Here is a 23,872-nt window from a genome sequence, read left to right as displayed (position 1 = left end):
ATGGGGTATCATCGTACTTAGGACAAATTGCACAATCTTTGTGGTCTAATTTCTTCTCTTACCCTTGGGAAAATAAAAAATTGGGGGCGAAAAGATCATTTTTGTGAAAAAATATGATTTTTTATTTTTACGGCTCTGCATTATAAACTTCTGTGAAGCACTTGTTGGGTCAAAGTGCTCACCACACTTCTAGATAAGTTCCTTGCGGTGTCTACTTTCCAAAATGGTGTCACTTGTGGGGGGTTTCAATGTTTAGGCACATCAGGGGCTCTCCAAACTCAACATGGCGTCCCATCTTAATTCCAGTCAATTTTGCATTGAAAAGTAAAATGGCGCTCCTTTCCTTCCAAGCTCTGCCATGCGCCCAAACAGTGGTTTACCCCCACATATCAGGTATTAGCGTACTCAGGATAAATTGTACAACAACTATTGGGGTCCATTTTCTCCTGTTACCCTTGGTAAAATAAAACAAATTGGAGCTGAAATAATTTTTTTGTGAAAAAAAGTTAAATGTTCATTTTTATTTAAACATTCCAAAAATTCCTGTGAAACACCTGAAGGGTTAATAAACTTCTTGAATGTGGTTTTGAGCACCTTGAGGGGTGCAGTTTTTAGAATGGTGTCACACTTTGGTATTTTCTATCATATAGACCCCTCAAAATGACTTCAAATGAGATGTGGTCCCTGAAAAAAAATGGTGTTGTAAAAATGAGAAATTGCTGGTCAACTTTTAACCCTTATAACTCCCTAACAAAAAAAAATTTTGGTTCCAAAATTGTGCTGATGTAAAGTAGACATGTGGGAAATGTTACTTATTAAGTATTTTACATGACATATCTCTGTGATTTAAAGGGAACCTGTCACCCCGTTTTTTCATTCGGAGCTAAAAATACCGCTACATAGGGCATGAGCTGTGCTTTACAAAAGTGTTTTTTTTCTACCCTGATTCCCCACCTAAGCTGTCGAAATTACTTACCAAAGTCGTCGTTTTTCGCTTGTCAATCATGCTGGTCTGGTCATAGGGGCGTGGTGACAAAGCTGTTTCTTCCCCCAGATCTTGCTTAGGTTTCCGTTGGTGGCGTAGTGGTTTGCGACTGCGCAGGTGACGAAAAACAGCGCGCTCTGCGCTATATCCCTGGTGATCGGTGGGGGCGGCCATCTTCCTGTGGCCGCGCGTGCGCAGTTGGAGCGCTCTGCTGCCCGGGGCTTCAGGAAAATGGCCGTGGGCTGCCGCGCGTGCGCATTTTCCTGAAGTCAAGATGCGAACTCTGCTTCAGGAAAATGGTCGCCGCGATCCCCATCTGCGCACGCGCGGCATCCCGCGGCCATTTTCCTGAAGCCCCGGGCAGCAGAGCGCTCCAACTGCGCACGCGCGGCCACAGGAAGATGGCCGCCCCCACCGATCACCAGGGATATAGCGCAGAGCGCGCTGTTTTCGTCACCTGCACAGTCGCAAACCACTACGCCACCAACGGAAACCTAAACAAGATCTGGGGGAAGAAACAGCTTTGTCACCATGCCCCTATGACCAGACCAGCATGATTGACAAGCGAAAACGGTGACTTTGGTAAGTAATTTCGGCAGCTTAGGTGGGGAATCAGGGTAGAAAAAAAACACTTTTGTAAAGCACAGCTCATGCCCTATATAGCGGTATTGTTATCTCCGAGTGAAAAACCGGGGTGACAGGTTCCCTTTAAGGGCATAAAAATTCAAAGTTGGAAAATTGCAAAATTTTCAAAATTTTCACCAAATTTCCATTTTTTTTTCACAAATAAACGCAAGTTATATCGAATAAATTTTACCACTATCATGAAGTACAATATGTCACGAGAAAACAATGTCAGAATCGCCAAGATCCGTTGAAGCGTTCCAGAGTTATAACCTCATAAAGAGACAGTGGTCAAAATTGTAAAAATTGGCCCGGTCATTAACGTGCAAACCACCCTCGGGGCTTAAGGGGTTAAGGCACCAAGGTCGTTGTGCAATTTTCTTACACAAACCATGCTACTAGCACAGTTTATAAGACATTTATGCTATATCCTAGTAATACATAGCCAATGTCTATGGTGAGGTAGTAGCAATAATAATAGTACTGCTATAAAATTGTCTTCATGGTATAACAATAAGGGGTGTACAGAAAAAAACATTGAATTATTTTAGAAATCGTTACAAATGTAGTATCAAAACATTTGTTGTAAACATGCCTACACCAGGGAAATGTCTGTATTTTACAGTTCAGTGGTATCATAAGTTTTTTTTTCTGGTTTTGTGAATCAGCTAAGGGGGCAGAATCATAGTAGTAATATATACACTTTTTTTTGGTTATAGAGCGATCACAATGTATCCAGGACACTTGCAACCACTTAATGAGCATGTAGGAGCAGACCCTTGTCTCCACCTTGTGGCTCCCACTTAAAATGTTTGAAGCCATTGAAAAATGCATTTCTTTTAGGAAAAGTAAAACGATAATCATTACAATCTTCATATATCATCAACATATTCAGGGCCGCATTTAGAGTTTGTGCTGCCCTAGGCACTTTTAGTGCTGCCTCCCCCATTGGTATGACTAAGGCCTCATACTCACATGCAAGAAACTCGGATGAGTGTCGCACGTCAATACCTGGCACTGAGATTGGAGCCTGTGGCCGCATAGCAGTACACGCTCCGCTCCTGAGTGCCGGGTATTGATGTGCAACACTCATCCGAGTTTCTCGCATGCGAGTATGAGCCCTAATGCAGACACTGTCGGCAGTGACTTAGGCTACTTTCACATCAGCGATTTTTGCCATTCGCGGCACACATACATACAGCCCCGCACACACATACAGCTCTGTACACACACATACAGCTCCGCACACACACATACAGCTCCACACATACAGCCCCGCATATACACATACAGCTCCGCACACACATATACAGCCCGCACACACACATACAGCCCCGCACACACACATACAGCCCCGCACACACACAGCCCTGCGCACACACATACAGCCCCGCACACACACATACAGCCCCGCACATACAGCTCTGCTCACACACATACACTCACCGGCCACTTTATTAGGTACACCATGCTAGTAACGGGTTGGACCCCCTTTTGCCTTCAGAACTGCCTCAATTCTTCGTGGCATAGATTCAACAAGGTGCTGGAAGCATTCCTCAGAGATTTTGGTCCATATTGACATGATGGCATCACACAGTTGCCGCAGATTTGTCGGCTGCACATCCCAAAGATGCTCCATACAAGGCAGGATGGATCCATGCTTTCATGTTGTTTACGCCAATTTCTGACCCTACCATCCGAATGTCGCACCAGAAATCGAGACTCATCAGACCAAGCAACGTTTTTCCAATCTTCTACTGTCCAATTTCGATGAGCTTGTACAAATTGTAGCCTCAGTTTCCTGTTCTTAGCTGAAAGGAGTGGTACCCGGTGTGGTCTTCTGCTGCTGTAGCCCATCTGCCTCAAAGTTCGACGCACTGTGCGTTCAGAGATGCTCTTAGGCCTACCTTGGTTGTAACGGGTGGCGATTTGAGTCACTGTTGCCTTTCTATCAGCTCGAACCAGTCTGCCCATTCTCCTCTGACCTCTGGCATCAACAAGGCATTTCCGCCCACAGAACTGCCGCTCACTGGATTTTTTTTATTTTTCGGACCATTCTCTGTAAACCCTAGAGATGGTTGTGCGTGAAAATCCCAGTAGATCAGCAGTTTCTGAAATACTCAGACCAGCCCTTCTGGCACCAACAACCATGCCACGTTCAAAGGCACTCAAGTCACCTTTCTTCCCCATACTGATGCTCGGTTTGAACTGCAGGAGATTGTCTTGACCATGTCTACATGCCTAAATGCACTGAGTTGCCGCCATGTGATTGGCTGATTAGAAATTAAGTGTTAACAAGAAGTTGGACAGGTGTACCTAATAAAGTGGCCGGTGAGTGTACAGCTCCGCACACACTGCTCTGCACACATACATACATAGCCCCCACACACATACAGCTCCACACACACACACACACATACATACAGCTCCACGCACACACCCACATACATACAGCTCTGCACACATACATACACAGCCCCCACACACATACAGCTCCACACTCACACACACATACATACAGCTCCACGCACACACCCACATACATACAGCTCCGCACACACGCACATACAGCTCCGCACACACACACACACATATACAGCTACGCGCACACATACATACATACATATACAGCTATGCAGACACACACATACATATACAGCTACACACATGCAGCTCCAGACACACACACATATACAGCTACACACACACACACATATACAGCTACACACATACATACATACACAGCTACACACACGCAGCTCCGCACACACACAGCTCCATGCACATACACACATACATATACAGCTCCACACACACACACACACATATACAGCTATGCACACACACATATACATATACAGTTACACACACGCAGCTCCGCAAACACACACAGCTCCGCACACACAGACACACATATACAGCTACGCACACACACATACATATACAGCTACACACATGCAGCTCCACACACACAACTCCGTGCACACACACACATACAGCTCCACATGCACACACACATACAGCTCCGCACACACACACAGAGCTCTGCACACACACACACACACACATACAGCTCCGCACACACAGCTCCACACACACACAGCCCCGCACATGTTTGATCCCAGGACCCACCCCACTCACTTTATCTGGGTCCGACTCCTGAGAGCAAACAAACATCAAACATTCCAATGCATGGCTCCAGCCTCAGGCACTGCCTGCAGGCAGAAATGATGCTGAGGAATCTGAGGAAGGGGTGAGGGGAGTCACAACAGAGCCAGGCAGCAGCAGGCAGCGCATGGGTGGGAGATCATTACAGTGTGTCCTAGGGTCTGAGACAGGGCACCGCTGCTCCACCTCAGCCCCAGTAAGTGGACTTCCGGGCACGCAAGAGTTAGGCTGTGAGCAGGGGGTCACTGTGTCTCACTCAGCAGGGAGTAGGGAGAGTCGGCATCAGCACCACGTGTTCTGACTGCAGCTCTGCCCCCCTGTCTTCAGGAACCATGGAATGCACTGGACGAATTGGAAAAAAAAGCAAAAAACTAAAAAAAACCTTGCTCAGTTGCCGCCCTCCCGCATCTTCCCACCCTAGGCACGTGTTCTTAAGTGCCAAGTGGCAAATATGGCCCTGAACATATTCACAATCACAGTAAGAATGTAAAAATAGGCAAAGCAAAGAGTTTGGGGAAAAAGAACACCCATTCCTCTTAATAATTTTCAGGATTTCATATGAAAAAGTGCAATTTATAAAAAAAATTACCGTAGTTACTCCTGATCAGAGAACAGCAGCACAATTGATGTGTTTTAATATAGTGAATGGGAAAAAAATGGATTACTTACCGGTAATGCTCTTTTACAGAATCCACGACAGCACCCACTGAGAAAAGGGATCCGCCCCTAGGAACAGGAAACCTACAGAGAGATAAAAGGGGCTGCCCTGTTATGATCCGGTGACTTTGGAGCCGCATGAACTTTCTCTGGAGTAGGTGGAAACTGTACTGACTGCAAAACCTGAACTAACACCGCAACTAGAAGTAGCCGTGGGGTGTGCCTAACAAACCCTAGACACCTCGACATAGCCGGAGGACTAAATACCCCTATAGATGGAAATAGGAATACTACCTTGCCTCAGAGCAGAACCCCAAAGGATAGGCAGCCCCCCACGAATATTGACTGTGAGTAGGAGAGGAAAGACACACGCAGGCAGAAAACAGGATTCAGCAAAAGAGGCCACTCTAGCTAAATAGGGAAAGATAGGACAGAATACTAAGCAGTCAGTATTAAAACCCTTCCAAAAATATCCACAGCAGATAATACAAAAAATTCCACAATCTAACTAAAGACATGGAATGTATATCTGCCACTCCAGAGAATCCAACAAGACTGAGAAAATACTGACACAATCTAAGCTGGACAAAAAAAACACTGAATAGCACAGAATTATTAAGCACACAGCATGTGTGCCACAGAAACAAAACCAGACACTTATCTTTGCTGATTTGGCAGAAGGCAGAAGGAACTAAACCAGGACCAAAACCTCCCAACAATCATGGAAAACTGGCAAGGACTAATGAATCCTGCACGCCTAAATACCCCAGTCAGAACTGCAATCAGCAGATACACCTGACCAGGACTGCAACTCAGGGACAACTGCATTACCACCTACAACCACCGGAGGGAGCCCAAAAGCAGAATTCACAACACTGCCCCCCTCGCTCCCTCAGTTGGATTACAGAGAATGAGAGGAACCACCACAAAAGCTTTAGTTAATTGCTCCGCAACTCATTTAAAGTATGTACATATTTACATCTCTAGCTATATACAAATCTGTATATCTTTCTCTATATACAACTAATCTGTCACCAATTGGAGAGAACCATGTCCAACTATTACTAAGGGAGGGAAGTGAGTGGTGCTGTTGTGGACTCTATAAAAGAGCATTACCGGTAAGTAATCCGATTTTTTCTCTTCGCCACGACAGCACCCACTGAGAGATTTTCAGAGACAATCACCTGGGAGGGACCAGCATGTCAAGAATTGATCTACCAAAGGCTAAGTCCGCAGAGGAAGACAAGTCAAGCCTGTAGTGACTGTAGAAGGTGGAAGGTGAAGACCAAGTTGCGGCCTTACATATAAGGTCAATTGGGACATCTGCTCTTTCAGCCCAGGAGGATGCTACAGCTCGTGCGGAATGCGCTTTCAGGCCCTGTGGCAGATTTTCCCCCTTTGCCGAGTATGCCAGACCAATCGCGTCTCTGATCCATCTAGAGTGCCTTTCGTGATTCCAGACCCCTTCTTGTGGCCCTGAAAGGACACAAAGAGAGCCCCGCTCTGCCTCTAGGGTCTAGTCCTATCTAAATAGGCTAAGACAGCTCTCTTCATGTCTAAAGTGTGAAATCTTTCCTTCTCCGGAGTTGTCGGGTTATCATAAAAGGAGGGAAGATAAATCTCCTGAGATCTATGGAGTTTAGTAGACATCTTAGGAAGGTAGGAAGGGTCTGTTTTTAACACTATCCTATTGTGGAACACTGATAGAAAGGGGGGATCTACTGACAAGGCTTGAATATCAATTACTCTTCTTGCTCATACTAAGGCCACTAATAAGGCAGCCTTTAATGAAATGTACTGTACTTCATTGAGGCTGAGTGTAGTGGTTCAAATGGAGCCCCTGTCAATGCATCTAAAACTAGGTTGAGATCACAAGGTGGTATCTGGGCAATATGTACTGAGTCCGCTCCTTGACACGCTGAACCAAACCGAGCTACCCATCTGTCCCCAGCAACATTGTAACTATACAAGGCTCCCAGAGACGAGATTTGAACCTTCAAGGTGTTTACTGATAGTCCTAACTCACGACCTCTCTGCAGAAACTCTAAGGTTGTGTGCACATGTTGTGTGCACATGTTGCAGATTTGGGTGCAGAATTTTCTGCACAAAATGTGCATCTCCTGGCAGAAAATGCAGCTGCATTTTTGATGCGTTTTGATGTGTTTTTTGCGCGGTTTTGATGCATTCCCTCCCAGGCTATGAATATCAGCCCGCAGCTCTCTGCGTAACCTTTACTGGCTATTAAAATAGGGGGCCCCCAAAAAAATGACGTGGGGTCCCCCTACATTTTATAGCCATAAAGGCTACGCAGACAGCTGCGAGCTGATATTCATAGCCTAGAGAGGGGCCATGGATATTTGCCCCCCCGGCTACAAATACCAGCCCCCAGCTGCCCTAGAAATGGTGCATCTGTAAGATGCTCCAATTCTGGCACTTAGCCCTTCTCTTCCCACTCCCCTGTAGCAGTGGGATATTGGGTAATAAGGGCTTAATGTCACCTTTGTATTGTAAGGTGACATTAAGCCCGGTTAATAACGTAGAGGCGTCAATAAGACGCCTATCCATTATTAATCCTATAGTAGTGAAAGAGTTAAAAAAATAAAGACACAGCCAGAAAAAAGTATTTTAATATTCTTAACTTCACCATACTTACCATACTCGATCGCCTGCAAAAAATTAAAAATAATAAACCAACCGTATACTCCCTTTCTGTCGTAGTCCAATTATTAACGGGTATCCCACGACGATCTCCCCTATAGAACAGTGACATCGGGTAATGTCACTGCTCTATAGACTTTCAGTGACACACTGACAGGAGACAATGGCTCCTGCAGTGCATCACTGAAGAGGTTATCTGAGTTCAGAGTCTCACTTTATGGCAAAGCTGTGTGGGAATTTTCCCACACAGCAGTGCCATAAGTGAGAGTAGGGACTATTTCTCACAGCCGCAGAGGAATACATTGCGGAAGGATACGTTCCGTCATTGTGTTTCTGGAGCCCCTGGAGAGTAGTCGCATCAGCTGATGTGGTTGCTCTCCACAGGAGATCGTTGTGGGACACTCGTTTTAATTGGATATCTGCAGATCAGGGAGTATATTGTTTGTTTATTATTTAAATATTTTTTACAGGTGACAATGGCTTCGGGGATCAAGGTAATGGTGATTATGTACTCTTTGTTGCATGTACTGTATGTATGTACTGTATGTACAGTATGTACTGTATGCTGTATGTACTGTATGTATGTACTGTATGTAGCATGTTGTATGTTTGATGGTGTATGTTGCATGTTGCATGGTGTATGTTGTATGTTGCATGGTGTATGTTGCATGTTGCATGGTGTATGTTGTATGTTGCATGGTGTATGTTGTATGTTGCATGGTGGATGTTGTATAATGTATGTTGCATGGTGTATGTTGCATGGTGTATGTTGTATGTTGCATGGTGTATGTTATATGCCGCATGGTGTATGTTGTATGTTGCATGGTGTATGTTGTATTTGCATGGTGTATGTTGTATGTTGCATGGTGTATGTTGTATGTTGCATGGTGTATGTTGCATGGTGTATGTTATATGTTGCACGGTGTATGTTGCATGGTGTATGTTGTATGGTGTATGTTGTATGTTGAATGGTGTATGTTGTATGTTGAATGGTGTATGTTGTATGTTGTATGTTGCATGGTGTATGTTGTATGTTGCATGGTGTATGTTGCATGGTGTATGTTGTATGTTGCATGGTGTATGTTGCATGGTGTATGTTGCATGGTGTATGTTGCATGGTGTATGTTGCATGGTGTATGTTGTATGTTGCATGGTGTATGTTGCATGGTGTATGTTGCATGGTGTATGTTGCATGTTGCATGGTGTATGTTGCATGGTGTATGTTGTATGTTGCATGGTGTATGTTATATGTTGCATGGTGCATGTTGTATGTTACATGGTGTATGTTGCATAGTGTATGTTGCATGTTGTATGTTGCTTAGTGTATGTTGTATGTTGCATGGTGTATGTTGCATGTTGCATGGTGTATGTTGCATGTTGCATGTTGCATGGTGTCTGTTGTATGTTGCATGGTGTATGTTGCATGGTGTATGTTGTATGTTGTATGTACTGTATGTTGTATGTACTGTACATGTGTACATGTGTGTTTTTTTGTTTTTTTTACATTCAACACATTAGCCGGATGATGGGACTACTACTGTCTAGGGTTGAGCGACTTTTATTTTTATAGGATCGGGTCGGGTTTCACGAAACCTGACTTTCTCAAAAGTCGGGTCGAGTGAAATGGGCCGATCCTATAAAAAAGTCGGGGTCGGCCGAAACACGAAACCCAATGCAGTGCAATGGGATACTATGGTTCCCAGGGTCTGAAGGAGAGGAAACTCTCCTTCAGGCCCTGGGATCCATATTTAAGTGTAAAATAAAGAATCAAAATAAAAAAATATTGATATACTCACCCCGGACGCGCCCTGGTACTAACTGGCAGCCTTCCTTCCTAAGAATGAGCGCGTGAATGACCTGCGGTGACGTCACAGCTTGTGATTGGTCGCGTGAGCGGTCACATGGGCGGCCGCGACCAATCACAAGCCGTGACGTCATCTAAGGCCCTTCACGCGCTCATTCTTAGGAAGGAAGGCTGCCGGAAAGAAGCCGAGGGTAAGTATATTCCTATTAGGTATATACTCACCCTCGGACGCGCCCTGCTTCTTTCCGGCAGCCTTCCTTAAGAATGAGCGCGTGAAGGGCCTTAGATGACGTCACGGCTTGTGATTGGTCGCGTGAGCGGTCACATGGGCGGCCGCGACCAATCACAAGCCGTGACGTCATCTAAGGCCCTTCACGCGCTCATTCTTAAGAAGGAAGGCTTCCGGAAAGAAGCAGGGTGCGTCCGAGGGTGAGTATATACCTAATAGGAATATACTCCCCCTCGGCTTCTTTCCGGCAGCCTTCCTTCCTAAGAATGTGCGTGTGAAGGGCCTTAGATGACGTCACGGCTTGTGATTGGTCGCGGCCGCCCATGTGACCGCTCACGTGACCAATCACAAGCCGCGACGTCACCGCAGGTCATTCACGCGCTCATTCTTAGGAAGGAAGGCTGCCAGTTAGTACCAGGGCGCGTCCGAGGGTGAGTATATCAATATTTTTTATTTTGATTCTATATTTTACACTTAAATATGGATTCCAATACCGATTTCCGATATCGCAAACATATCGGAACTCGGTATCGGAATTCCAATACCTGATTCAGAAGATCGCCGACCTCATGGCCGACCCCACACAGGGGTCGGCGACTTCTGAAAATGGCCGACCCGTTTCGCTCAACCCTACGTACTGTCCCATCATTGGCTAATGTGTCAGTCACTGTCACTGTAGCAGGCATAGCAGTCCCATCGGATGATGCCTGCACACACCCTCAAAGACCCCCCGCACAGCCCCGCACACACCTGGACAGCCCCGCACACACCCGAACAGTCCAGCACACACCCGGACAGCCCCGCACACACCCGGACAGCCCCACACACACCCGCACACACCCGATCAGCCCGCAGACCCCACCCGATCAGCCCGCAGACCCCACCCGGACACACATACACTCACACAGTACCAGCCCACACTCCGCCCACACACTTCCCTCCTCCTGAACTGCAGCGTTTCTTGGACCCACATCCACAGCAAAACTGCAGATCTTTTTTACATCTGCGGTTTTGCTGCGGATGTGGCCGACTCAATGCAAGTCTATGGGTGCAAAAACGCTGCAGTCTGGGGTGTCCACTGCCGCTTTTGCTGCTGCTATGTATAGACACCACCACTTCCTCAAGTGGGTGCATAGCGGGGTCATTTGGGGATGAATCGCTGCACACCGGTAAGCCTGTAGCCAGTGCCTTTATGCAGCTTTCCCCCATTAGCGTTGGAATCTTTCATTTTTTATAATTTTTATTAAACTTCACCCAGAAGTGCTACCATCACTTCTGTGTCCTGTGCTCCTTCTCTGTGCGCCTGCACGGCTCTAGCCACTCTGTATAGGCGCCCAGACTCTCCTGTCTTCCCCGGTACCCCCGGAAGCTAAAGCAAGTACTTACGGTGGGAGATTGCTCTCTTGGTTCCCTGCGCATGCTCGCGTCGGCTCTGCCCCGCCGATTCGAGATCGGATCAGATCGGCCAACCACCTTACCCGCTATTATGGGCAAAAATCTTCGGGAGAAGCAGGGCGGCCGATGCCTGCACCCTGCTCCTACGCAGGCCCGGACAAGTACCGGCACATCTTGCTGTACCGCACTCTTCACGTGAGCCAGGGCAGCCTTTCCCAGATCCTTCCAGCTGAGGGGGGAGCTGAATCCAGGAGTCCTGTTGTGAATTTGGATTCTGGGCTCCCCCGGTGGCCGCTTGTGGAATTGGACTTGTCATCCTCTTTCCTGTTTCACCTGATTCCATCAGTAGTGGGTGTCGCTATTTAAGCTCATTTCTCTGGTGGTTTCTTGCCGGTCAACAATGTTATCTGATGCCTCTCAGTGCTTGTTCCTGCTTCTAGACTACTACTAGATAAGTTGGACTTTTGTCCATGTTTTGTTTTGCCTATTTGTTCCAGTTCACAGCTGAAGTTTTGTTACTGTGTCTGGAAAGCTCTCGTTGATCAGGGATTGCTACTCTGGCGTTATGAGTTAATGCCAGAGTTTAAGGTAATCTCTGGATGGTGTTTTGTTAGTGTTTTTCTGCTGACCATGAAAGTATACTATCTGTCTTCTGCTATCTAGTAAGCGGACCTCAAATTTGCTAAGACTATTTTCCTGCTGCGTTTGTTGTTTCATCTGAACTCACCGTCATTATATGTGGGGGGCTACTGTCTTCTTTGGAATATTTCTCTAGAGGTGAGCCAGGTCTTATATTTCCCTCTGCTAGCTATTTAGGTCTTAGGCCAGAGCTGGGCATCTAGCGTTAAATAGGAAATGCTACCTGGCTATTTCTAGTTGCGCGGCAGGCTTAGTTCATGGTCAGTATAGTTCCATCTTCCGAGAGCTTGTCCCTCTATAGGCTTGCTATGATCTCTGCCTGCAGAGATCATGATAGTTTGACCGGCCAGTAAAGTGTTAAAGACCCAGGTTGAGAAAGGAGAGTTATAAGAAGTCTGCTGAAATTTTTTTTTTTTTTTTTTTTCCTCCAGTCTGCCTTGATGCAGTCTTTTCTCTCTCTCTCCTCCTAATCTCTGTATGCTCTGTGTGCACCTGACAATAATGGATCTCCAGAGTGTAACTGCGGGTTTGAATAATCTCATCACGAAAGTACAAAATTTACAAGATTTTGTGGTACATGCTCCGGTATCTGAGCCGAGAATTCCTTTGCCGGAGTTCTTCACAGGGAATAGAGCTAGCTTCCAGAATTTCCGAAATAATTGTAAGCTTTATTTGTCCCTGAAGTCTCGTTCAGCTGGAGACCCTGCTCAGCAGGTTAGGATTGTGATTTCCTTGCTCAGGGGTGACCCTCAAGATTGGGCCTTCTCATTGCCAGCAGGGGATCCTGCGTTACGCGATGTGGATGCGTTTTTTCTGGCCTTGGGCTTGCTTAATGAGGAACCTCATTTGGAACTTCAGGCAGAAAAAACTTTGATGGCACTATCTCAGGGGCAAGACGAAGCTGAAGTTTTCTGCCAAAAATTCCGTAAATGGTCTGTGCTTACTCAGTGGAATGAGTGCGCCTTGGCGGCAACTTTCAGAGAAGGTCTCTCTGATGCCGTTAAGGATGTTATGGTGGGGTTCCCTTTGCCTGCAGGTCTGAATGAGTCCATGACAATGGCTATTCAGATTGATAGGCGTCTGCGGGAGCGCAAACCGGTGCACCATCTGGCGGTGTCTATGGAAAAGACGCCAGAAAGTATGCAGTGTGATAGAATTCTGTCCAGGAGCGAGCGACAGAATTTTAGACGGAAGAATGGATTGTGTTTCTATTGTGGGGATTCTACTCATGTTATATCAGCATGCTCTAGGCGTACAAAGAAGCTTGATAAGTCTGTTTCCATTAGCACCATTCAGTCTAAGTTTATTTTGTCTGTAACCCTGATTTGCTCTTTGTCATCCATTGCCACGGACGCCTATGTTGACTCTGGCGCCGCTCTGAGTCTTATGGATTGGTCCTTTGCCAATCGTTGTGGTTTTGATTTAGAGCCTTTGGAGACTCTTATTCCTCTGAAGGGGATTGACTCCACCCCATTGGCTAATAATAAACCACAATACTGGACACAAGTAACCATGCGTATCAATCCGGATCACCAGGAGATTATTCGTTTCCTGGTGCTGTATAATTTACATGACGATTTGGTACTGGGATTGCCATGGTTGCAGTCTCACAACCCAGTCTTGGACTGGAGAGCAATGTCTGTGTTGAGCTGGGGATGTAAGGGTATTCATGGGGACGTACCTTTGGTTTCTATTTCGTCGTCCATTCCCTCTGAAGTCCCTGAGTTCCTCTCTGATTATCAAGACGTCTTTGACGAACCCAAGCTTGGGTCGTTACCTCCGCACCGTGAGTGCGATTGTGCCATAGATTTGATACCGGGTTGTAAATATCCAAAGGGTCGTTTGTTTAATTTGTCTGTGCCGGAACATGCTGCTATGCGGGAATATATAAAGGAGTCTTTGGAAAAGGGACATATTCGTCCATCCTCTTCTCCCTTGGGAGCTGGGTTTTTCTTTGTCTCAAAAAAAGACGGCTCTTTGAGACCATGTATTGATTATCGGCTTCTGAATAAGATCACTGTTAAGTATCAATACCCATTGCCATTGCTTACTGATTTGTTTGCTCGTATAGAGGGTGCTAAGTGGTTCTCTAAAATTGATCTTCGTGGGGCGTATAATTTGGTGCGGATCAGGCAGGGGGATGAGTGGAAGACCGCATTTAATACGCCCGAGGGCCACTTTGAGTATTTGGTCATGCCTTTTGGTCTTTCTAATGCCCCTTCAGTTTTCCAGTCTTTTATGCATGATATTTTCCGCGATTTTCTGGATAAATTTATGATAATATATCTGGATGATATTCTGATTTTTTCTGATGACTGGGACTCTCATGTCCAGCAGGTCAGGAGAGTTTTTCAGGTTCTGCGGTCTAATTCTTTATGTGTGAAGGGGTCTAAGTGCGTTTTTGGGGTCCAGAAAATTTCCTTTTTGGGGTATATTTTTTCTCCCTCTTCCATTGAGATGGATCCCGTCAAGGTGCAAGCTATTTGTGACTGGACTCAGCCCTCCTCTCTTAAGGGTCTTCAGAGATTTTTGGGCTTTGCCAACTTTTACCGCCGATTTATTGCTGGTTTTTCGGATGTCGTTAAACCACTGACTGATTTGACCAGACAAGGCGCTGATGTTGCTAATTGGTCCCCTCATGCTGTAGAGGCCTTTCAGGAGCTTAAGCGCCGTTTTGCCTCTGCCCCTGTGTTGCGTCAGCCTGATGTGAATCTGCCTTTTCAGGTTGAGGTTGACGCTTCGGAGATCGGAGCTGGGGCAGTGTTGTCGCAGAAAGGTTCCGACTGCTCCGTCATTAGGCCTTGTGCCTTCTTTTCTCGCAAATTTTCGCCCGCAGAGCGGAATTATGATGTTGGGAATCGGGAGCTTTTGGCCATGAAGTGGGCGTTTGAGGAGTGGCGCCATTGGCTCGAGGGGGCTAGACATCAGGTGGTGGTATTGACTGACCACAAAAATTTGATTTATCTTGAGACTGCCAGACGCCTGAATCCTAGACAGGCGCGCTGGTCTTTATTTTTTTCTCGCTTTAATTTTGTGGTGTCATACCTACCGGGTTCTAAGAATGTTAAGGCAGATGCCCTTTCTAGGAGTTTTGACCCGGACTCTCCTGGTAATTCTGAACCCACAGGTATCCTTAGGGAGGGAGTAATTTTGTCGGCCGTTTCTCCTGATCTGCGGCGGTCCTTGCAAGAGTTTCAGGCGGATAGACCGGATCGTTGTCCGCCTGATAGACTGTTTGTTCCGGATGATTGGACCAGCAGAGTCATCTCTGAGGTACATTCTTCTGCATTGGCAGGTCATCCCGGAATTTTTGGTACCAGGGATTTGGTGGCAAGATCCTTCTGGTGGCCTTCTCTGTCACGAGATGTGCGAGTCTTTGTGCAGTCATGTGACGTTTGTGCTCGGGCCAAGTCTTGTAGTTCTCGGGCTAGCGGACTGCTGTTGCCCTTGCCTATTCCTAAGAGGCCTTGGACACACATCTCGATGGATTTTATTTCAGATCTGCCTGTTTCCCAGAAGATGTCTGTCATCTGGGTGGTCTGTGACCGTTTCTCTAAAATGGTCCATTTGGTTCCTCTGCCCAAGTTGCCTTCCATAGGGCTCATCCTGGTCGCCCTGGTGGATCTGGTGAGGGTTCGGTGCCCCCTCCTTGAGGGGGGGGTACTGTTGTGAATTTGGATTCTGGGCTCCCCCGGTGGCCGCTTGTGGAATTGGACTTGTCATCCTCTTTCCTGTTTCACCTGATTCCATCAGTAGTGGGTGTCGCTATTTAAGCTCATTTCTCTGGTGGTTTCTTGCCGGTCAACAATGTTATCTGATGCCTCTCAGTGCTTGTTCCTGCTTCTAGACTACTACTAGATAAGTTGGACTTTTGTCCATGTTTTGTTTTGCCTATTTGTTCCAGTTCACAGCTGAAGTTTTGTTACTGTGTCTGGAAAGCTCTCGTTGATCAGGGATTGCTACTCTGGCGTTATGAGTTAATGCCAGAGTTTAAGGTAATCTCTGGATGGTGTTTTGTTAGTGTTTTTCTGCTGACCATGAAAGTATACTATCTGTCTTCTGCTATCTAGTAAGCGGACCTCAAATTTGCTAAGACTATTTTCCTGCTGCGTTTGTTGTTTCATCTGAACTCACCGTCATTATATGTGGGGGGCTACTGTCTTCTTTGGAATATTTCTCTAGAGGTGAGCCAGGTCTTATATTTCCCTCTGCTAGCTATTTAGGTCTTAGGCCAGAGCTGGGCATCTAGCGTTAAATAGGAAATGCTACCTGGCTATTTCTAGTTGCGCGGCAGGCTTAGTTCATGGTCAGTATAGTTCCATCTTCCGAGAGCTTGTCCCTCTATAGGCTTGCTATGATCTCTGCCTGCAGAGATCATGATAGAGTCCCCCGACACTGCATCCAGCGCTGGAGCCCCCACCGTTCCCGCAGAGACCACACAGGTGTGCATCACAGCCCAGGTATCCTTTAACGACCTTCTCCATAGGTTCCCTTAGATACAGGAAACCAGCTGAGGGAGCGAGGGGGGTCGCCACTTTTATCTCTCTGTAGGTTTCCTGTTCCTATGCGCGGATCCCCTTTCTCAGTGGGTGCTGTCGTGGCGAAGAGAAAAGTTATGTAAAGTTGATTTGAAAGCCAAAAACTGAAAACTGAAAATCTGACACATCAACAATTACAAAGATTGAAACCAGTATCCAACTCTTCATATGGGTATCAAGTAAATTGAAATATGGTGGGGTTGTTTGGTGGGATTGTCATTCTTCTAGTAGTGCTTGTGAATAGAGATGAGCGAATCGATTCACAGGACCCTGGTCCACCAGCTGCATTAGTAATCCATGGATTCTGAGGGGAGCACTGCAACCTCCTCCAATCTGTTGACACCCCTGGTGAAGACATTGTACCAGGCCTTCTAATAACAAGAGGCACTGGGAATCCTGAAGGTAGGAGGCTTTTTGCAGGACTCCAGTTCGGTGGCCATGAAAAACTGATGTGGCTGTTGGACTTCTTGTCTATTTGTGACATGTTGATGGTGGTTTTATAGTTACACTCCATTCTGCCTCATTATTTATTATGCTTTGCTTATATAGCTGCGTTATTCTGCAGCACTTTACATACATTATCATCACCATCTCCATTGGGACTCACATCTAAATTTCCTATCAGTATGTCTTGGTATGTGGGAGGAAACTGGAGAACCCAGAGGAAACCCACGCAAACACGGGGAGAACATACAAACTCCTGGCAGATGTTGTCCTTGGTGGGATTTGAATCAAGGGCCAGACTGCAGTGCTAACCACTGAGCCACCATGCTGCCCAATTGATGAAGATTCCTGAGATCTATCACCTTGGCATCCTCTAATAAGCGATTTGATATTTGTTTTTGGCAACTTTTTGAAAATATTGTTTCTTAAAGTGACAAATTAAAATTGAACTTTAGTCAGCACATTTATTATTTGTACTCACAAATATATTCATTTTTTTACAGCACAAACACCGAAACAACACACAAAATTCTGAGAAAAAATAAAAACACACCTGCAGAAAGTTGTGAGTCAGCATTTGAAGGGTGTGGTAGAATTCATATCACTGAGGGTTAACCAGGACTATTGTTTTTTTTGTGGGCCTAATAATTTACAGACAGATAATTGCTACCTACCTGCCTGTTGTGCCGAGCGCCAAACAGGGTGGTCATGCACTGCTCCTGCCAGCAATTCCGCAGCTTCCAGGAACGTCACTTTGACAGAGCAGCTGCTTGTCTTCCACTCTGCTCTGTTGATGGGGCATGACTGCTGACGTCATGCTAATTGACAGCTGGCTCCCTGCTGCATAACTGCAGGGAGCTAGCTGTCAATCAAGATGACTTCAGCAGTCACACCCCATTTACGGAGTAGCCTGGGAGAGGAAGAGTTGCTCTGACGTGAAGTAACATAATCACTGTCAAGAGCGGTCTGCGATTGCACTGAGCCGGCACCGTGCAGGACAAGCAGGTAGTTAGCAACTATCTGCTTATCAGGTTTAAACCTCATGAGAAAAAATAAAATGGTCTTGGATGACCCTTTTAAATAATTTTGTCCCTCCCTACCAATGTGGCAGTGAGTGGAGGAAGATTAACCCTTTAGTAAATTGGACCATTTTGTTGACAACACTGACTGTGCAGTGCAACTGCTAAGCCTTGTTTCAGTCAATGTGATGCCCATGTGCAACAGAACACACACAGACACCTAAGGGTGAGTTTCCACGGTCAGTAAACGCTGCATGTTTGACGCTGCGCAGAGCTGCAGCGTCAAACACGCAGCGTCCAGATGTTCCAGCATAGTGGAGGGGATTTTTGGAAATCCCGTGTCCACTATGCGTGGAAACCCGCATCCGTCTTCCCTGCGACTCCGGACATGCTGCGCGTCTTTTCAGATCGCAGCATGTCCGGACACCTTGCGGGGACGCAGCGTCCCCGCAAGGCATATCACAGGGCGCTATGGGAGAGAGCGATGATCCTGGATGTGTACAGTTAACACATCCGGCATCATCGCGTCCCAGAAAGGGGGCGGGGCTTAGCGCCGAGCGGCTTCGCCGCTGCGGCGATACCGCCGGCCATCCTGACCATGGACACATACCCTTACTGGATAATATTATCTCCATTGATGCATGCAGTTGTCTGGTCCATTTTACAGACCAAACTAGTGCATGTAATAAAAGGAAGCTTTCCCACCCATCCACAATGTGAACAGGCACACGGAGCCAGCCAAGTCTGCAAATCATGGATGTGACAAGCTCTATGCATGTCCAGAACACTAAGTTTTAACACTAACTTTTAAGGGTATGTGTCCACGTTCAGGAAACGCTGCGTTTTTGACGCAGCATTGAGCAGCATGCATAAAAAACGCAGCGTCCAGATGTTACAGCATAGTGGAGGGGATTTCATGAAATCCTGTCTCCACTATGCAGTAAAAGATGCATGCGGCACACCCGAGAAAACTCACATGCGGCGCGTCTTTTAAGAATGCTTTTACCTGCATAAAATCTTGACCAAATCCTGAAGCAATCCTGAACGTGGACACATACCCTAAGGCTGCGTGTCCACGTTCAGGATGGCCGGCGGTATCGCCGGAGCGGCAAAGCCGCTCGGCGCTAAGCCCCGCCCCCTTCTGGGACGAGATGATGCCGGATGTGTTAACTGTACACATCCGGGATCATCGCCCCCCTCCCATAGGGCCCTGTGTTATGCCTTGCGGGGACGCTGCGTCCCCGCAAGGTGTACGGACATGCTGCAATCTGAAAAGACGCGCAGCATGTCCGGAGTCGCAGGCCCGCCGCGTGCGGGTTTCCACGCATAGTGGACATGGGATTTCAAAAAATCCCCTCCACTATGCTGGAACATCTGGACGCTGCGTGTTTGACGCTGCAGCTCTGCGCATCGTCAAACAAGCAGCGTTTACTGACCGTGGACACACACCCTAAGGGTACGTGTCCACGATCAGGATGGCCGGCGGTATCGTCGGAGCGGCAAAGCCGCTCGGCGCTAAGCCCCGCCTCCTTCTGGGACGCGATGATGCCGGATGTGTTCATTGTACACATCCGGGATCATCGCACCCCTCGCATAGGGCCCTGTGTTATTCCTTGCGGCGACGCTGCGTCGCCGCAAGGAACACGGACATGCTGCGATCTGAAAAGACGCGCAGCATGTCCGGAGTCGCAGGGCCGCCGCGTGCGTGTTTCCACGCATAGTGGACACGGGATTTCAAAAAATCCCTTCCACTATGCTGGAACATCTGGACGCTGCGTGTTTGACGCTGCGGCCCCACGCAGCGTCAAACACGCAGCGTTTCCTGACCATGGACACGTACCCTAAGGGTGTTAAGAGACAGCATCAGTAAAAAACAAAACAAATCTGTTCCAAATGGCAAAAAGAGGTGCAAAACCAAACCAAAGAATACACCTTTTTTTCTGCTCAGATTGTGAAGTATCCATTTTTTTGTTAATACTGGATCCATCACAAATGGAGAACTACTGGACAGATCTTCAACTGATCATTCTAATAAACATGCACACACTCCCCATCCAAATGCACGTTTATGCTGGTGTCAGTAGAAATGATTGTCGGCCGATCCAATGTCATGCTAACAGATGATCCTTGTATATGTCCAACTTTTTTTCTTACATGAATCAAATAGTTCACATGAAAATATGAAACTTTGCTATATATCTTATTGTGGAAATCTGCTTCGTTTTACCCCTGGACTGATCATTCATTCTCAGTTCATGGGTAAAATCTGTCTTCAGTGAATATAAATTTTCCCATTGCCAAGACGGAAGATGACAGTTGGTGCTCATAAAGTTCTATGGAGAACTGTATCCGGTTTCAGAAGAAGTTCCAGCCAATGTCTGTGTCTGCCTCTAGTTCCTCCAATCTCCTCCTCCCTCAAAAGAATTTTAAAAGCACAGTCATTTCTCAACTCTCTAATGTGAAAATCTCTCTTAACTGAATACAGATTTTACCCCCTGATTTGAGAATGGATTCCAGGAGAAGAAAGAAGCAGATTTCTCTTATAAGGTTCAATACAAAGTTGCTTATTTTCACGTGTACTATTGATTTGTGTGTGACCCCGGCCTTAGACTCTGTTGACATATCAAGTTTTTATTCCCATTTTTGGACCAGTTTTGGGATCATAAAAAATGGAAATAAAATGATCAAGTACAGAATCCATTTGTTGGAATGGGAATGAAAATGTCCTGAAATGTGTTCCAAGAGGAAAGGAAACATTTTCTGGATTAATCCACACTGCTGAAGAAAGATAGGGATCTGTATGCAAGGAGCTGTAGTTCTGTGGTTTTATTATCTACGCATTTCAAAGTATAATATATGTCTTCTTCAGAACAAAGCCACACAACTGAAATGTCTTCCGTTCTTCTGCAATAGGTTATTAGATAGCTCAAAATCGAAGTCTGCACAACTTATTTTTTTGTCCGGCTAAAGAACATAGACAACAGCTAGACCCATTTTTTTATTAAACATTGAAGAGTGTGGTAAGCAGATCATAAAGATTGGTCACTAGAGATGAGCGGATCTGACAAAATTCCAAATCGCTCAAATTTTACTAGGAAATTCGACTCACAGCTATGTTATTCTCCGTAAACTGAATGTTCCCTATTATTCATAATAAACGTAAGAAGTGAAAAAATCTCACCTTTCATGCTCCCTGCCTAGATATCCGTGCCTCCATCACTTTAGGCAAGGATATCCAACTTTGAGCAAGCCCAGGTGATCACTGCACAAAAATCACAGACATGTCGGTTTTGATCGGGGTCACAGATGAAAATTACCCATACAATTCTTCAAGTCGTCAACAAAAATCTGAAACTGCACATGGATGGCATTAATGTGCAGTCTATGTTCTGTCCGTGATTAAAGGGAACCTGTCACCCCCAAAATCGAAGATGAGCTAAGCCCACCAGAATGCTGTAGATAAGCCCCTGATGCCGGTGGGCTTAGCTCATCTTCGATTTTGGTGGTGACAGGTTCCCTTTAACATAGTAAGGAAGCAGTCAGACAGCCGTATAACATGGATGACAATCACATTGCAGCATAGAAATACATGCTGTCACTCTCAGGTCAGGAGAGACACTGGTCAGTCGTCGTCGTCCTTGTTATATGGCCGTCTGACTGCGCCCTAATGGAGAGGAGAAGCTATATGATTTATTTACATATTTTGCCATATATGGAAATCACTGATGAAACACGTAAACTGATAGTAGGTTCACACGACGCATTTATTTATTTTACTCATTTATATAGCGCCATTAATTCCACAGCGCTTTACATATATTATAATCACTGTCCCCATTGGGGCTCACAATCTAGAAGCATTAAAAATAGTGCAGAATTTCATCCACAAAAGTGAGACAATTTTTCCCTCACTTGTCATCTGTATGCAGTCAGTATTCAATCCGTTTTTTTTGGTTTTTTTTACAGCAGAAAAGATCAATAATTTACTACAGAACTGCAAGGTATCCGTAAAACTCGGATGTTACACTGTGTATCCATATGGCATCCGATTGTTTTCACGCATCCATAGACACTTGAATGTGATTTACTAGTGCATGCTGCGAGTTTATTCGCACGCGGATTTGGTCAGTGAAAAAAAATTGCTCATCTGCATTGCCACGTTGAATAACATTGGTTCGACTGCTGTCCATTTATCTCACGGACAGCACTCAGACCGAAAATACGGGCGTGTGAACGAGCCCTGACACTTATGAAAATAGGATGATGAACATTGATGGTGCTCGAACCGTTTTTGGCTGCGTGAAAAATCACTGACGTCGGAATGAGGCCTAAATATTATGGCGGAAATGTCCCTTATTTTGCTACAATAATAGATTTACGTCATCCATGTCAGTTAACAGGTTTAGTTATTCAATCATTACCTTTCCGTCCATACACAAACCGCACTTTACGAGTTCGGAGATAATATACAAAAGTTTCTAAAAAATTTTGTACAGATTCCAGCCTTTTTTTTTAGGGCAATTCAAAGTTTATGTAAGGGTGTGAACTACTGGAGTGCTTATACTTAGCTCTAATTTAGGTTACAAAGTGAGACTGCATTTTTAACAGGCACTGGCTTATTTGGGGAAATCTTCTTAAGTTTTAATCCATTAAGAGCCATTCAAAGAAAAACAAACAAACAAAGCTTTAACCAGTTCAATGACAACAGACAGAACAAACAAGCAGCAGGGGGAGGAAATCCCAACAATTTTAGGATCAATAGCTTCCCTGCATGTGTGCTCTTAGGTGACGAAAGGTAGAACAGATCTGCTGTGACTGCTGGGGGAAAAGAGGGGAAGAGAATGAGAATTAGATAGTCTTGGTGAAACAAAAAGTCCCAGAAGAAGCCCCTGGAAATGTAAGCTCTGTGAAAGACAGTTTCTATCATGGAGACTGACAACTTGTGCATCATGCAGAGCATGTGTTATCTGGAGGAAGTGCCCTCCAGGTGGGCTATGTGCAAGTCACAATAGTGCAGACTGCCCCAAACACCAGAAAGAAAAGGTGTGCCTAATTAATTTCTCTTCACTTTCACCAGCAGTTGGATTTTTTTATACAGCCTCAGCAACTTTAGTTTTAATATCAATATGTGGAATTTTATTGAAGCAAATACTCACTTAAGCATTACTGTTTTTATACCATAAAAAAATAAATATTTTTTATTTATAGTGATTTGTGAGATATGTACATCCTGAGTCTTTGGGAACACGTCATCACTTCTGTATTTTTCACCCACTTCTGGCTTTGGCTTATATGAAATACTGACCGTCTTCCAAGGGTATGAGTGCACAGAGTTTATGATTTAAAAAGTCAGCAAAAGGCTATATTTCAACTATTTCACCTTTTGATATTGCAAATAATTGCACTATAAGCTATGCTCTCATGGTGAGTTTTTCATGTTGCATATTTAAAAAAAAAAAATCCAAGTAACCTATTTTGCTTAAGGGTATGTGCAGACGTCAGTAAACGCTGCGGGTTTGACACAGATGTTACAGCATAGTGGATGGGATTTCAAGAAATCCTAAGTCCACTAAGGGTCTAGAGACGCCCGCAGAGACGGACATGCCTCGCATCTTTCCAGACTGCAGCATGTCAATTTCTTTTGCGGAGACGCGAGCCTCCGCAAGACAAATTTCACCAGTGCAATGTATTGGATGCGGTGAATCCGCACTG

The 23,872-nt window shown here is 45.6% G+C and overlaps 1 long non-coding RNA gene across 1 annotated transcript in view; it reads right to left on the bottom strand.

Annotated features, from left to right (window-relative positions):
* LOC143814328 (uncharacterized) overlaps positions 1–23,872 on the bottom strand; it is a 257,456-nt gene that overhangs the window by 232,499 nt on the left and 1,085 nt on the right. The window lies entirely within an intron of this gene.

The sequence above is a fragment of the Ranitomeya variabilis genome, chromosome 1 (genome assembly GCF_051348905.1).
Source record: "Ranitomeya variabilis isolate aRanVar5 chromosome 1, aRanVar5.hap1, whole genome shotgun sequence".
Classification (NCBI taxonomy): Eukaryota; Metazoa; Chordata; class Amphibia; order Anura; family Dendrobatidae; genus Ranitomeya; species Ranitomeya variabilis.
Note: the sequence above shows the minus strand (reverse complement) of the source record. Positions and strands in the feature narration are given on the sequence as shown.